The following is a 17,844-nucleotide window of genomic DNA, read 5'->3' as shown; positions in this document are numbered from 1 at the left end:
AGATTAAGAGGATAAGTCACTTAGTACTATAATCTAGTAGTATTCCTCTTCACTTGTAAGTGAGAAGACCTAGGTTCGATTCTTGGCAAAAGTGAATTTAAACCACATTATTACTAGCTCGTTGTGAGGCTAAGCTCACCCTTCCTCCTTAGTTTATATAAAATAGTTTGTCAAAAAAAAAATTAAGAGGATAAAACATTTATGAGTACGAGAGAGAGAGAGAGTACGTAAAAACTATTTTAGATGAACTCTAACACTGGCAGGCTGCGACTCTGCCTAATAACCCTGTATACTACACTTACTAGTTGATTTGGAGTCACAACAGGCCAAGTAAAAGTAATAGCACTAATGGTAGTAAGAAACTCTTATAATAAAAATAAATAAATGAAATTTTAACTTTAATTTTTTTTAACTTATTAAAGAATAATAATACAGTTTTGTTAAAAAAAAATAAAGAATAATAATATAGTAATACATATTTAATATACTATATAAATACTATGGTATTGTAGTTTGTAGTAAGTTTTTTTTGTATAAAGGGTAAAGTGAATAGTACCATGATTGATTTTTTAGTGTAAAATTGTAGTTTTTCGTTAAAGTAAACTGTACCAGGAGCTTTTCGTTAAAGTTCCCTTAAAATTATCAAGATAACTTTTTTCTTAATGGATGAAAATGGATTATCCGCATGTAAACTTGGTCATGACTGGTTATTAACGGTTTTTAATATGTGACTCAGTAACAACCTGATTAGTTAATGTGTTAACCCGAAACCTATTATTTTCGTATCGTTTCGAGTGGGGTTAACATGTAGTGTGAAAAATTGCCAAGCCCACAAGATAGCATGCTTTCATTTATGAGTATGTATAGGCTGAAATACATAGTGACAAGAAGAAGTAATCGACAGTCCAAACTATGCTAATTCAGCTGATCACATCATCATATGTAGAACTGATGGGTTGATCAATCAAATCATATAGATTTCTGGTTGAGAACCCAGACAACATGATCACTGGGAAGGAAATGGCTGACCGGAACCGTTCCTGGCTTAACTTTCAGCACTTGGAAGGCCAAATGCTTAGGGTTCCACTCTGATGTGTCTGTATGGCAGACTGCTACTGCTTTAACATTCACCCCAATGGCACCTTTCAGGGGCACCACATATGCTGTTGTTGTTTTTGTTGCATGGCAGTAAAAAACAGCGTAGGCATAGTTCTGCTTGTAACACACGACGGATTTATCCGCCGCCAACTTCTTCACTCCAGAAGCTATTGTGTACTTCTGTAATGTAGCTCCCTTTCCGGCTTCTGTCGAAATTGCTCGAATATTTCCTCCTCCAAGCTTGGAAGTGCTGAAGTCAATCATGGACTCTAAAGAGGTAGGACAATATTTATCCTCTCCTCTAATGCCTGGATTTTCACATTCTTGAATTGTTTACTTGATTATATCTGATTCTACAGACCCCGGTTTCACTGAAAATTGGTTTAAGATTTCTGGCAGCTTGTTGGACGAAAATGGGATGGATTCGGCGGTTTCGCGTGACACGAAAGTTGCTGTGTTTGAATTTGTAGTGAAGTGCAAGTTCATTGTTGTTCCACGTTGCATATCTTTCTCCAAGAAAAAAATAGCGACGTTTGGGTCTTGATGGAGTTGGGTTTCGGTGGCTGCATACCTGTAGTCAAAAGGGTTTGGTCCTGGTTTAACTCCAACATACACGAGCTTGCCCTTGTGACCTGACACTCCTCCTTTGCCAGCACCAACATTGGTTCTCTTACCGGGCTTGCCAGCGTTCAACCCAACACCGCCTTTGCCTCCTACGTTTACGTTAGTGCCGCCGCTTGGCTTTCCTTTTCCAGCTTCCACGTGCACACCGCCCTTCCCGACGTTTACATTGGTGCCTCCAGGCTTTCCCTTTCCAGCGTCCACATGCACTCCAGTACCCTTCCCAATATCGACATGGGTGCCTCCGGGCTTTCCTTTGCCTGCATCAACATTGACACCACCCTTTCCTACTACAACAGAGGTGCTTTTATCTTCTGTGAAATCTGCAAAATTTAGCAACATAAATGGTGAACAACTGAGAAGAGTTAGATTATTATGCTAAAATTTGTGAAAATTTTCAGACCTATATAGAAAATACCAAAATGCACCGTTAAAATCGTACCTCTAAAGTGTAGTCAAGTGTATCGACACATCACCATAATTGTAAAGTCAAACAATTTTTTCTATCAACAACATAAGAATACCTTAAAATGTAGTCAAACTTATATCAGCAAACTGATTCTTCGTCCTCGACAGATAATTGAAGGACACATTCAATTGTAAAGTCAAATGATTGATAGTATCAACATCAACCACATATCCTCCATTTTAAATACTTCAGTTACCCACGCTATAGAAAAGTTTCTAAAAAGCAGACCGGTTGTTTTGAAATTCACTGTTCTTATTGTGGCTTTATTGACATATATGTAAGAAAATAAGTACATACATACCAAGACCACAACCAAATTTGAGCAATGAGAGCCTGCAGATTTAACATTTATCGAGGAAAATGTACCATGTACTGAAAGTTGATGGGTCCATAAGTAACACTCACACTCCACCAGCATTGTCGACTACCTTATTGCTTCAACTGCCCTAGGCTCACTCACTTTACTTTGTTGATGTCGATTGGGACACGTGTAGGCCATGCAGGGGCTCAAGACAATGCGAGTGCATGAGAGTGAACAAGAAACAATATGAGTTGGGTATTATAAGATCGGTGGGATATAAGATTGTGACTCTGAGTGAGTGCAAAATCTGAAAACAAAGAGGTGTATAGACTGGTGATAGGTTTGTATTTAATTCAGTGAGTATTGTCCTTTTACCACAGCATAAGTTCGAACTCTGTCTGCTTTCTAATATAATATTTAATTAATCTAACAAATCTATCATTTGATGAAAAATAAAAATAAAATTCAATGAGCGGCAATTGATAAAATTTTAGGGTGGTCGTAACTCTACTACATGGTACCATATGGCCGGTTTGAAAATACTTCTTTAAAATATACATTTACGTATAAGCGCTAAGCTTTCCAATTAGAAGCACATTAAGAATTTTAATAGAATTTAAGTTTTTTTTTTTTTTGAAAAAATATTTTGTGTACTTTTTTGAACTCAAAAATATTTTTCACCTTTTCTATCAATTAGCAGTGTTTTTTAAGAGCTGAAATAAGCGTTTTAAATTGTTTTAAAAAGACTTTCAAACAATTCTAATCTACTTATATTGTATTACATTTTAGTTGTTAACACTTACCTTAAAATTAAGGAATTGTTATTAGCACTCCAAAAATCTCATTCTACACTCCAAACTTTCTTTACTTGTGAGGAGTGTACAATGAGATTTTTAGAGTGTCAATAACACTTCCCTAAAATTAATGTAAATTTATCAACTAATATTAGAAAATATGTTGTATATATTGTTTACCATCGCACACAAAAAAAAAAGATCATTTCTTAGAGGAATGGGGACAATCTCTTCCTCGTATCAAACTAAACGACTAACTGCCCTATTATTAGGGTTTAGTAGGAGTTGCATGTCATCTTCTTCTCATATTTTTTTTGGTGGCTTCCACGGTTCCACCAATTTTTTCTCTTTCTGTTTGTTTTCATGTCCCTTTCCATATTCGGAAAAATAATTTGGATTTAGTCTCCACGTTAGTTGAAAATAAGTAATGTGATTTTTTTTTGGAAATAGACAAAAATGACAGAAGTAGGATTTTTTGAATATGCATATGGAATGTACATGGCATGCATAACAATATGACATAAACAAGATTTTTCTTACACATTAAAATAATCTAATTACCTTTGTATATAAATATGTTAGTTCCTCCCATTTTCTGATTTCTCTCTCTACTCTCTCTCTCGTCTTTCTCTGTTCATTCTCTCTCTCGATCTATTATCTCCTCGGAGCCAAAATCCAAAGACCCAATAGCAGGCAGGCAATAATCTCACCAAAGGTTGGTGTTTTTTTCTTTTGTTTTTTGTTTTTGAAGTATTTTATTTTCAAGCTGGATATATTTTCAGCCCCACCTCCCTCTCCTCTATGAACAAGTGGATATTTCCTCACTCCACTTCACAAACCAATTCGTCCAATTTATTCAAATCATCCTATCAGGCAGAGGCAACCCTGCCCCCGCACACCTCCTCCAGTTTATGTTCATGTCGAGTGGAAAGAAGAAGAGAGAAGGAGGAAATTTGAGGGAAAAGAGAAAAATCAGAGTGGAAAGAAGAAGAGAGAAGGATATGGACGAAATTGGTTCGCGAACTCGTTCGCTTTCTTCGTATTAAGCTTACTCATACACTGTATGTGCACGACATGCACATGGTATGCTCACATATTTGAGCTCAACCTAGAAACTCAGAGCTCACACTATCTCTCGACTTCCTCGATTCCAAATCAGAAAAATGATGTAAAGTGATGCAATGAGCTAAGAATTTTTCGTATTTATACGTGGGCATTTTAGTTATTTCAATTTTGTGCATGATGTGCATGACTTTTGTATGATTGATTTTGTCCTATTTCTGTCCCAAAATTAAAAAAGTAGGTCATCTTTGTCTATTTCTTTTTCTTTTCTTTTTTCAAAATAAGTAATGTGAATTTGATGCACACGTTAGTTTTGGGAAGAAATTATTTGGTCTTAATTTCATTTACCAAGTTGAGAATGTTAATTGTGATGGTTCGAGAAAATATGTTATTTATGTGCGTAATATCTTTGGTTTTGCAAAAGTTTATGAAGATTTTCTTTTGGGCCAAATCCCACCAACTGCCCCCATTAATTGTGGGACAAACACAAAGAAAGATGAAAGCTTTTATAATATCAAGGAATTTGAATTTCTATGTGTTTGTGGTACTTTCTCAAATGTGAGAATCTTTATGGACTTTTTGTCACCTCACAATTTAACATCAATTCTATGTCAATATTATAAAATATTGTGTCAAAAACATGAAGTGACATAGTGTCCTCTACTTGTCACAAAGTACATTATTACTTTAAAAAACCCTTGTAATTTTTTATTTTTTTTTTGTATTCGAATAGAGTTAATTACTTTGGATATATACTCACACCCCAAAAAACATTATGGGATCATTAGACACAAAGGTTTAATTTTTGTAATATCCCATTGTTGACCCTAAAAACTACCAAGTCTATGTGGCGCGCAGGCCGAGTAATTAATGAGCTAACTACATCATTTGGTTATGTGTGGGGCATGCCAACTCAATAGTCGAGCTCGGCTGGAGAGTAAAATATGTTGATGTCGCATTGAGCGCACTGCTGACTTCTCGATCTTGCGACTACGGCTGAGGAAGGAACACTTCTCGGCATTCAGGTTCTAAAGCCTAAAGACAAGGCTGCTAGTTCTACAAAGTTCACAAATCGTTGGCATTGGGTTCAGTCACGATGATTATATTCGTGAAAGTATAAGCACACCAAACTAGCACTAGACTATATGAACACAAATACTCGACAGAGATGTATGTCTTGATGGTAAATGTGATTCAGCCGTCGGAATGCTGAACTCTAAAGTGTACTTGTGGATATCCAATCATAAAACAACTTGGCGTTCAACGTGCCGAGCCTAGTAACCTATAACACCTCACTTCGTCGAGAAAGCTGATGAGATGACCTCTACCAACAAGGACTCGGAAATCATTGTTGATTGAGACTTGGATGCCTTCATAGTGCTATTTATGGCTCCAATGCTATTTATCCAAACTGAAGATGTCGCTGGTTGCCTTCATAGTGCTGTTTATCCAAACTGAAGATGTGTTCGCAGGAAAAAAAGGGAAGAGGATAAAGTCTCAAAGGGTGTTGAGAAGCTTTGTGCAGGACAATTTGTGTATTGAATTGGAGGGCCTTGAATGATGCACTTTCTGCTCTATTTATAGCAGCAAAACCCCATCATTGCCGAACTACAAAATGTACTCGGATTAGAACTCTTTAACCCAATCTGATTATGCTTCGGCTAGTTCTAGCTCCAATAGGACTTTGAAACAAATTCCATAACAAACCAGTTTCATCTCCTGATCCTAAGCATCTTCAGCTTTAAGACTCCTTGCTGCACTAGGAGTTGACTACTTCACCCTTATTCAAACCAAACCTCTTCGTAATAGGATTTGGCCTACCTTAGCTGGACGGCCCATAACAAGATTCTAGATGAATGCCACTGGGACGAGAATGACTCTAAGCTTGGCTCAAAATAATATTTTGGGCCCAAACACCCATGTAACTCAACTTTGATCTCACTTTGTCTTCTGAAACTCAAATTTCGTCACTTTGCACTCTAAAACTCAATATTCAACTCTTTTTTCCATAATCCGTCAAATCTGATAAAAATCCTATTAAATATCTAATGTGACATGAGTTAGGCCGACTCCCTTGCTAACATGTTTGCCACAACATTGCCACATCAGCTTCCCATCCACACAACATTACCACAATGTTAATGCATTTAATATTTGAGAATTTAAAAACCTCCATAATCTCACCCACCCACTTCGCCGAAGTCTAATCGAATAGTCAAGCTATTTGCCATCGCCCGTCAATGGCCGCAAGCATGAGGTGTTGGGCCCATCGACCAATCTCTTTAATACTTGGCTCAAGGCGGTTGATCGACTCGGCCCCCTACTGGCTCAAGGATATTGACGCTTAGTCTGTCGAGTGCAAAGCCAACATCGCTCAGGAATCCTGATAAGATCTCGCCAGAAAATGAAAAAGACATTTGAGAGTTTTGTGAGAGAATCCCTACAACATTAAAAGAATAAAAGGAAGAAATATTACTTTATCTCATCTTCTTCCCTTTTCTCTCTCTCTTTCCAACGCCGCAACCATCGGACCACCAAAACCACTTCACTAAGGCTGAAAAAATCCAAAAAAATATAAAACCAATCGATCCATATCGAAACAGAATAAAAAAAATATTGAACCGTTAATACCTAAAACTTTGGTAACTGAAACAAAATTTGGTATGAGTATCGGTATCACACATATGTTAGTTCAGTAATACCGAACCAAAACCGAATTAAAAAATATATCATATGTATAATAATTTTAATTAAAATATAAAATATATAAGATTATAAATATTATAGCCATAGGATTGGTTGAGATTTAATCTCCACCATTCAATTAAACTCATCTCTCTCTCTCTCTCGACCTCACCTTAGTTCTCATATGTTTAGTCTCTCTCTTCGTCCTTGATGACTCCACCCCCTCTTTCTTGACTCCTCTTCGACGTTCTTTTGAGTTTCAGATTTGACGTGATGCCTTCTCTATATCTCCTTCTTTGACCACACAACACACCCAGCCACATCATCGACGCGACGCCTTCTTTTTCTATCTATTTCGACAGCTAGCTACAGTGCTGAAGGTAAGAAATTTTACCCTAAATAGTAAAATTTAATTAGAGTTTTGGGATTCTGAAATTGGGATTAGGGTTTTGAAGTTTCACAAAATTAGGTTTTCGATTTGGGGATTATGAAATAGAATTAGGGTTTCAATTTGGGCATTTGAAATTGTAATTAGGTTTAATTTGGGAATTTTGAATCAAAATTAAGGTTTCGTTTTGAATCGTATCAACGCTCCCCATATTCTCTGTCTTCTCTTAGGGTTTTCAATGTAGGTTTGATGTGAAATTGAATTAAGGTCTAAACATACTATTACTAATTGGATTTTAATCAATCGCCTGGATTCTAAAGTCTAATTATTTGGACATGTGAAACATTTCTGGAGTAAGGAGAAAAAAATAATAATAATTTGGTCAAGCTTTTGCAATTGGGTTGAAACGCAACTTAAAATCAGAAGTCTAACAAAATTTGGTTGATGTATCGATACTGACCCAAAAAATCGATACCATTTCGGTAAACCAAAAAATCGATACCTTAAGTGGATAGACCCATGATTTCTTCATGGCTTGATTGGTTCCAATCCATTGCGACTTGGAGGTTGGGTTCGAAGAAGGAGCACTGTTTTTAACTTTCTCATATTGCCTTTATTTGTTGGCATATTTGGAAAGCTAGGTGCCAATTTTTGTTTAATCGATGTCCTATTAACCCAACACAGGTTCTTCTTGCCATATCAAATTCGGCTTCTGTATTCCTCGGAGTTACTGATGCTTCTTCTTCTTCCTTCCCTCCATTTTCCTTCTTTAAGGTCAATGTGGATGCTAGCTGGTCTTCCTCTTTCCGGAATGGTTTTGTGGGCATTGTGATTCGGAGACCGACAAGTCAGTTTGTCGTTGCCGCGAGGTATGCGACTGAAGCCTTGGCTTTGTTGCGAGGGTGTCAACTTGCTGATACTTTGGGCCATCGTCTGGTAATCTTTGAATTTGACTCAAAGGACATGATTTTATCTTTGTCAAGTTCGTTGGATGTTGGCAGTTAGGAAGCCTTCCCTACTTTAACGATTGTTAAACAGTATGGGGAGTCTTGCCAGGACTGTCGCTGGTCTTGGGTTCCAAGATCAGCCAATATGGCGGTGGATTTCTTGAAGTTGCGCATCACCACAGAGATGTGCAACTTCACTTGGGTTAGTAGACCTCCATCTTTTTTAGTTCATATACTTAATAAAGATGGTTTACCTTGTCCCCCTTGATGTTTGGTAGCAGTTGATGGGGTGACGCTCGAACTTAGTTCTAGTGTATTTCTCCTACCTCTTCGCTATTTGTTTGTGTTGTTTTCTGTTTGTTGGCCTCTGAGTAGGCTTTCCCTGTAGTTGTACGGCTTCTTGCCTTGGTAATATATTTCCAGTTTCCAAAAATAATAATAATAATAATCAATTTGGTTTTCGTTTTTTTTCCTTTCTGAATGGGTCGGTTTTCAGACTACCCACTTTGGTTCAACTTCCAAACCAAAACCCCTACATGCCACCATTTTCCATTTTTTATTTTCTCAGTTGAATTTTATTTTATTTTATTTTTAACATTTTTTAAAGAGTAATGCTAGATAGACCAACTTTTTAAACCATATTTATAAATCATGTGACATGTCATCAGTAGAAAATGAGCAAGTTAATCAATACTTAAGTAATAATCAAATCATTAACAACCATGTCATATGGTTTACAAAATATAATTCGAATAGATGGTCTTCCTCGCATTACTCTTTTTTAAATATTGATACATTTTCTAAGCTAACATGGCAAACATGCCAGCAAGTAAATGGGTCCAACTCATGCTACATTAGGTACTTAACAAAAATTTTAATATATATGACTAAAATGATAAATGAGTCGGATATTGAATTTTAAAGTGTAAGGTCGTGAAATTGGAGTTCTAGAAAGTAAAGTAGTATCAAAATTATGTTACAAGGCTATTGCAAAAAATAATAAATGACATGACTTTTATTTCATTATTTACTATTGGAACTATGGCACGACTTTTATAAGGATGCATGTTAGGAGATATTCTTCAATGTGCCCGGAATCTGGGATGATACATCACATGTTTTTATACAAGTAGTGAGATTCTTGTGCTAAAAAATCAATAACGTAAAAAATAGAATTTTTCTCCACTTATAAAATAACACGTGGTGTATTAATTTTGTTACGGGCGCAAGGAAAAATCTCTCACATGTTTGGACAACGTAGAGATAAAAAGTCAACCAATTCTTGGCCATAATTTATAACCACTGTTTTCTATTCATAGTGTTTTGCATTTACTCAATTAATGTAGAGTGGTGCTATTTCTTTTTTATCTTCCACACAAGTCTTGTTAATTATTATGTTATTTGATCATAGTTGTGAGAATGCAAAGGTAAAAGAGTTCCACATTAGTGAAAGGAGATACCTTGCAAAGGCTTATAAGAGGTTGAGCTACTCCTCGTATAGGCAATTGGTTTTATGGGGGAACTCCAACTTCTTCATGGTATCAGAATGGCCCACATGTGAAAGCCCAATAGCCACACATATTTCACATCACCAAATTTGTGTTGTCCACGTGCTTGGCTTGAAATTCGTCACACATGAGGGGATGTGTGAGAATGTGAAGGTAAAAGATTCTCACATTGGTAAAATGAGAAATCTTGCAATGGCTTATAAGAGGTTGAACTACTTCCCATATAGCCAATTGATTTATGGTGGAACCTTAACTTTCTTTACTATTAAGTTCATTTGTTCCGAAAGTGACAAATTAAAAAAGGCATGTGAAAGGTAAAAAAAGATGTGTGAATAACACAACTTTTAATATATAGGTCTAAAAACGGCACTAATATATATATATATATATATATATATATATATATATATATTGTGGTAGCCATAATTTACTGAACAATTATGAAGGCCATATAGATTGAAGGTGCGGCATAAAGAGAAGAAGAGAGAGATATGTAATTGTGAGGTGTGTGTTATTCCATCCCATTGTGCCATTATTTATAGTAGTAGGGAAGGTTAATTCCTTACCCTTAAGGATTACAACATTTAATAAGTAATCTACTCCTAACAGGAATATAAGATACATTACCATATCACTAGGATTTACACAATCACATTTCTAATCCCATAAGACTGCAACACTCCTCATTGAGTGTGTAAATACTCAAGTAAATGTCGCATCAGGTCTTTAGTGATGAAGTACAGTTGATGAAGTCTTTGGCACAATGAGCAAATGTGAGTCTCAAATCAACGGAAAAATGCATAAAAAGTAAAACTCACAAAACCTCGCTATGGTAAAACCCAAGGTGGGAGAAAACCCCATAGACTAAGGAAAAAAGTGAGAAGTTGCATTAAGTTAAAACTATACATCTTTTGGACGCAAGTAGAAGAGCTCACAAGGGTATGATCAGCCCAGGATCAGTGCCTCATTAAAACCTAGTTAGGTAGCAAAAATCTAGTGGGAAAAATACTCTTAATCGTAGGGAAAAAGAGTACATTAAGATCAAGTGAGTATACTTCTAGATCTTCCCCCTGAGTTTGACATAACTTCCAAATGAGAACTATAAGCATTGCATATGATAGTTAGGCATACCAATTCCTCGGACAAGCTTCTGGAAGATTGACTTCGGTAGTGACGTCATGTAGAGGTTGGCAAGGTTGTCTGGGATCGGCTTGCATGACTTCAATCTCCTGATGCTTTGCTGATGTAGACGCAATATGTCTTGGCGTTGACTTTGTTGATGTATCATGTCTTGGTCAGGTGCATACATGTGGCATAATCTTCATAGATCGTTGTTGGGACTCAACGATGGATGAAAACACAACAAGTATTTCAAATATGCTCAACAAAGAACTCCTAACCATGTCTCACTTGTGGCGTAGTAAGTAAGGTGAATCTTGGAACGGTTCAAAGATTTCGCAACTAAGGTCAGATCGTGGACCTCCAAGATATTACGATATCCCTTAACGGTAAAGATATAACCATTTGGGGATTTTGCCTTGTGAGGGTTTGATAAGCAACCAGCGTCAGCATAACAAACAAGGCAAACATCATTTGGAGGATCATAGGGGGTTAGTTCCGCTGAGATGCGTTAGGATTTGCCCTCGTAGTACCTTCAGGATACGTCTTTAATACCAATTCAGTGGTTGCGTGTAGGCGCAGTGCTGCATCTTTACTAACATATCAACAGCAATGGAGATGTCTTGTCTAAATACAATGAGCTAAGTACAATGAAGCGCAAAGTTGAACTTTAGATTTGGAATTTCGAATTCCATAACCTCTTTAGGGTTTCATTTGCATATAACGTATGGACAATCAAAGGTAACACCTTCGGAGTGTAATTCGACTGGTAGACCAATATATCGTCAGAACAATGCTTGAACTTTAGGTCAAAGCATAAACGAGTTTTCCTAAGATCTTTCATCTCAAATTCCATCTTCAGGTGCGAGGCAGTTTTCTCAAGCTCTTCCGAAGTTTTATTGAGATTCGTGTCAACGATATAAATTGTAACTCTAGCAATTCGGAATAAGACTTCATAGTTTTAATACATAAGGGCATAATTCATCCTTGACTGATCAAATAATCACTTAGACAGGTATACCACATCGATCAGATTGTAAGTGAACGCCTCAAACAAGTTAAGAGGGTGTTCTATGCTTTGGAAGTATTTGAACCAGTCTATGTAATTTTTCCAGAACTTACAGGTAAATCTCCATATTTATATCCCAATGGAGAAAACACTAACCACATTTCATAATGCTGTTATCAATCACAGGACGTTTGAGAGAAACTTTATGCTGTAAGGCGTGCATCATATCACACTATTTTATTGATCTTATAACGCTTCCTTTCCCATTTGTAACATAAGAAGGTTACCTTAGGCAATGTAGGAATAATAGGTCCAAACACACTTTGGTAAGGAATTTGACTTTGATTGTAATTTCGGTTGTCTAATCAATTCTACGTTGTCACTTAATCAACGGAACACCGTTCGATATCATTGCTTTTCATTTATGTTAGTAGCTACCATATAAGTGAAAACATCATCGATGGTAATCTCATTTCAATTCCATTTAGCTAATCCAAACTAGTATACTAGACCAAGAACTTCAAGTCTTGGGAGTAATCCGAATTAATCTCATGAGATGGAAAATGATTTGAGACAGCGATCGAGTATAGATTCATTGTTGTGTTGTGTCTTCCTCTTTTAGGAAAGTAAATCCTACGAACTGAATGATATGTCGTGCTCCAAGCCAAGACAGATTGATTGGCTATCTGCCTGTATACAAGACCATCCAACAGGGATGTCCAAACCGTCCAACAGGGGTGGCACATGATCGGATCATATTTATATATATATTTACTTCAAATTTACCCGTCTTTTCTTAGTTAGTTCCTTATATTTTTGAGCTATTTACGTTATTTTTGTGTTTATAGGATTTGTTATGCAAAGAAAATAAAATAGCACAAATGAGATCTATTTACGTTATTTTCGTGGTTAGTGTTGGTTCAAACAGAAATGTTAAGGCCCTGTGTTGCCCAAAACCTTGTGTTTTCACCTTTGAGTTGAGTCACTTGTGAACTTAATTCTGTATGGATTACTAATATTAATAATTTTTTTTTCGCATATCATAGATCTTATCTCAATTCCCCAATCAATCCTAATAACCTTTTGTCGCATAACAATTACTAGTCTAAAGATGGCTTATGGGATCGACATATTCATCTGATCATATTTGCTAATTGAGAGCTGGCATGTGCTTTAGGTTGGGGATTCTGATCAGAAATTGGCAGATGGAATTTCTCTATACTCAATTATCGGACCACTTATAACAGAACATGCAAAAGGAGAAAACAAGTGGAGACTCACGGATTGGACAGCAAGAGAACACAGGAGAAGTGGGCTGTCTTGGCAAATGGAGAACAGGTCAGAAAAGAAAATGGGATTGAATAAAAAAATAAAAGGAGGCGCGGGGAGAGAAGTGAAGCCAGAGAGAAGCAGCGCGCGAGGAAATATAAGAGGGGGGATTGGAAAGAGGCGCAGAGGGGTCACAAGCTGCCTTTGGCAGCTTGACTGGCAGGACGCGGGGAGAGAAGAGTGGGAGACAGCTACGGGAGGACACGGATTGGAAGAAAAATAAAAAAAAGGAAAGAGTTAGTGCGGGATGGAGGAGCTTAGCTGCCCTTGCAGCTTTGAAAAAAAAACAGGAAGGAGAAGGCATACGGGTAGACAGGGAGAGCAGAAAGCTGCCTTTGGCAGCGTGAGAGAGGAAAGGAGTAAGCTGCCCTTGCAACTTTGGAAAGGTCAGAGAAGAATAAAGAAATAGCTGCTTTGCAGCTGGAGGAAAGAACGGGGCAGCCAAGAGAAGTGGGGATGGCAAAATAAAAGAATAATAAAATAAAGAAGAGAGGGGAGTGCATTGAGACGGCATAAAGGAGCAGAGAGGTCAGACGTGAAGGGGATATATAAAAAGGAACGCAGAAAGAGCAAGGGAGAACGGACAGGACGCTACCTTTGGCAGCGTGAGACACGAGGAATTGAAAGGAGGGCAAGTCAGGGACTTGCTAGGCGCAGAAATAAGCACAGGGAAGAAGAGGAGCACAGAGGCAGAGGGCTTCACTCCGGTCTTATTGGTGTTATCTTCTCAAACTCATGTTTTACGTTTGGTTTAATTTGTTAATAATGTGTAACTAAATTTATTTTGGCTAGAGGTTAATTCAAAGCCATGAATATATTTGTAATATGAATTGATTACCTTCAGTTGTGATTTCTGAGTTGTGATTTAATTTGCTTAACTGCTTGATTGATAACTTATTTTTGTATGTCGATTAAGGATGCATACTTAATTTACATGCATGAATTTGATGCTAGAATATAAGTGAATTTCACCTAATCGTTATGAACTTATATTCACAAGTAGTGAAGGTTGCTAGTCACAATCACGTTAAGTAAATTCTTGGCATAAGTTTCATGCAAATCATAGTAACGAGTGCCTCGTCAATGCTTATGTTTTTCATAGAACTTAATGATTCTTGCTTGTATCTCTATTATGCAATTCATGTAGGGAACTTGTAGGGAATGTTTTGGGTTGTCGTATGCAATCATCCAACCCAATAACTTGTGGAAAAACTGAAGGTTAATTAGTGCAATTCACGGTTAATTTGGGGCGTTGAGATTTACAATTTATTGAAAGAACAACTGAAAATCAATTTAGGTTGCATATGTGTCATGTGTGGAGAAGAACCCTCTAGCTAGTCCGTCACCTATCCTTTCACCTTAATTTCATGTTTTTGTCAATTCTGTAATTTATTTAAGTTTAATTTACTTTTCATCAAAACCAAACACCCCCCATTATTAAATTATATTATTTAGTTAGTTTTCATTGTTGTTAGTCTTTTAATTCAATTTCCGTCCATTTTAGTTCCCAGTGTCTAATTTGATTGTTTTCATTATTTTGAGTCATTCTAAGTGTGTTTCGAGTTATTAAGAGTTTTTAGCCTAGTTTTGTGTCCTTGAGTCTTGTTTAATATTTTTAAATTAATTTAGATTAGATTAGCAATCCCTCCTAATCCCCGGCCTAGAACGATACCCTACTTACATCTATACTACAATTGTCAAAAAGAGGGTTTAATTTGTGTGTTAACTTATTTTTCACATCAAATTTTGGCGCCGTTGCCGGGGATTAGCAACTTTGCTAATCCTTTTATTTTTGTTTTTGTTTATGTTTATATTGGTGTTTGTGTATTTTACTTTTGATATTTGATTTATTTTTCTTTCTTTGATTTTAGGTTCAAATGGAGCCGAGGGAAATTTAAAGGAAAGATGCGTCCGGCTAAAGACGTTAAATCAAGCGCTTCTTGGGAGGCAACCCAAGCATTCAACGAAGAGAGACTTTGGAATCACTAACCCAATCAGCTTTGCATTCTTCCACCCTTATCTTTACTGCTTTCATTTTGTTTTGTTTAGTTAGTTGTGTTATTTGGTTGATTTCTGTGATTTTGTGTTATTTAGTTTAAGTGTGGGGGAAGGTTAACCAAAGTCTCTTTACATTAATTTACATATATAAAAAAATAAAAAAAAAAAAAAAAAAACATAAAAGTAAAAATATTTTACAATGATGTGTTAACTAATAAACATTCATTGGTCAGGTGGTGCTTCAGTAGTCGGCGAAGCTTCAGCAGTCGGCGGGGCCACGGAAGGAGGAGGTATCGGAGGTTGATCAGTTGGAGCTTCACTACGCGGTGCCGCCCCAGAAAACGAAGGCAGATGCGGTTGGAACAAACCCACAAACCTCCGATGATCAAGTAAAATTTGACCATCAGTGTCCTGCATCTGGTCAATCTTCCTCTTCATGGTTGTGGCATAGTTGTGTGCAAGCTTGTGCAATTGTTTATTTTCATGCTTGAGTCCTCTAATCTCCTCTTTGAGACTCTGTATTTCAGCCACCAACGATTCAACGTGACGGGTTCGAGCATATAGGCGTTGGGCCATGTTGGATACAGAACCCGCACACTGCACGCTAAGAGCCAAAGACTCCTTAACCGCCAATTCATCGGACCGTCTAGCGAGCAGTCTGTTATCTCTGGGAGTGACAAGGTTTCGGGCCACCACCGCAGCGGTCATGTCATTTTTTATCACCGAATCCCCCACGGTAAGAGGACCGGTAGGGGATATGAAGGTTGGCCGCCATATGTTGTCTGGTGAAGGCGGAGCTGCCTCTTCACCAATGTTCAAGTCAAAACGACGATCAGAAGGGCCAGACATTTTTAAGAGGTGGTGAAGAAAGAAGAGAGTCGGAATGATCAAGATTAAACAAGTGCAAGAAGGGAGTGTTTACAAGAGGGAGCTCAAGTGTGTTGTGGAACAAAATTAACGCCTCTATAAAAAGAAGAAATCAAAGAGGCGCTCCTCAGAAATCGATGAAGCGTCCTCTCGCAAATCGAAGAGTCGGGGCTCATTTCTCAAAAGCCGGATTCTTTTCTGAAAAGAGGACGCTCCTTTCTCAAAAGCCGGATTCTTTTCTCAAAAGAGGCGTTTCATTTCTCAAAAATTGGGCTTGCTCAGAAACCACGAGCCGAACCCCGGATTTCAAAAAAATCAATTTGTCCAGACGTGTTGTCACTCGTCACATGCAACGTGCAGCTTTGCGGAAATTACGGGCAGCTTTGTCAGAAAGCGCGTAATTTGTACTATTCATTCATCCACCGGCTGCCGACAATACGTGAGAGAATAGTTCCGGTTGTGAAGACAAGTCCTTTAAAGTATCTACATTCGCCTTCCACAGCAAAGACACACCCTCTCAACACTTCTTCATCTCCGAAAATGCATTCTCAAAGAATCCTCCTAAGTTACTCTGTGTTCCTCATTCCTTGGGATACTCCTGCGAACAACCCATTCAAAGCAAAAGTATTTCATATCATAAGGGTTGAAAGCAAGAGTATCTCATATCATGCTTTCTCCATGTCCTTCTCCTTGTCTTTGTTTTACGACAAGGAGAAAGCGAGCAATCAGCCAGCACTTGGTATAAATCTTCCGATCTGGAGCCAACTGCCTGGAACCCCTTCCTGATTGCTTACCTAGCCTTGCTCTCGAGTACTCATCTTCTTCATCTTATGCTTCCGTTTTGTCTACCACATCTACTTGGGGGACAAGTAAGGGAGGTGAAAATGATACCTCGAAGCATGTGGAGACAACGTGCTGATTCATCCTCAGCTAGGGACAGGGAGAAAGAAAGCAAGAGGTGGGCACTTGGAAAGATTGAAGAAAGAATCAGACCAACACAACTACCTTGTGCCTGCCCGCCATGCAGAGGAAACAAGCAGAGAAGAATGCAGACTGTGCAATCCTCGCTCAGAATTCCAAATCAGTTCGAGATCAAAGCTGTGGAAAGTCAACAAGCACGACCAATGATTACTTATTAGTTTTATTCATTATCTTTTATCGTAATTTTCAATTTTTCGTTTGCAATTTTTTTTTAATTAATTTTCTTGCGTTACTTAACTGAATTATTTCTTTTCTTTGCAGGAACTTTTGGTTATTTCCACCCTTGAAGTTGATTGCAGAATTTTAGCTTGGGGGTCATCGCTTGATTTTACTGCAAATTAGGGAAGTTTTCAGTCCAATTGCGTTATTTTGTTTCTTATTATTTTTTTATTTTATTTTATTTTTTTTATTTGCATTATAGTGTTTTCTGACATTGGGGACAATGTCAAGTTTAAGTGTGGGGGTAGAAATCTCTAGAATTTCATTTGTTTTTGTGTTGTTAGTTTTTGTTTTCTTAAAAAAAAAAATAAATAAATAAATAAATCGGAAATTTTAAAAAAAAATCCAAAAATATTGTCTTGTTTCCCTTATTGTTTTGAATTAGATTTTTGTTAGTTTCCGACCCAATGATATAATTAGATCAAATTTGAATCATGATTATCAAGAAC

At 37.3% G+C, this 17,844-nt stretch overlaps 1 long non-coding RNA gene and 1 pseudogene across 1 annotated transcript; one reads left to right on the top strand and one right to left on the bottom strand.

The window, feature by feature from the left end:
• Window positions 1-813: 813 nt before the first annotated feature.
• Window positions 814-2,508, bottom strand: LOC114819131 (BURP domain protein RD22-like; annotated as a pseudogene).
• A 1,371-nt stretch (window positions 2,509-3,879) lies between these two features.
• LOC139198387 (uncharacterized) lies at window positions 3,880-4,597 on the top strand. Its single transcript, XR_011583845.1, has 2 exons — window positions 3,880-3,998; window positions 4,157-4,597. It is a non-coding gene; the product is annotated as an uncharacterized lncRNA (long non-coding RNA).
• The last annotated feature ends 13,247 nt before the right edge of the window (window positions 4,598-17,844 follow it).

This window comes from Malus domestica, chromosome 08, assembly GCF_042453785.1.
Source record: "Malus domestica chromosome 08, GDT2T_hap1".
Taxonomy (NCBI): Eukaryota; Viridiplantae; Streptophyta; class Magnoliopsida; order Rosales; family Rosaceae; genus Malus; species Malus domestica.
Note: the sequence above shows the minus strand (reverse complement) of the source record. Positions and strands in the feature narration are given on the sequence as shown.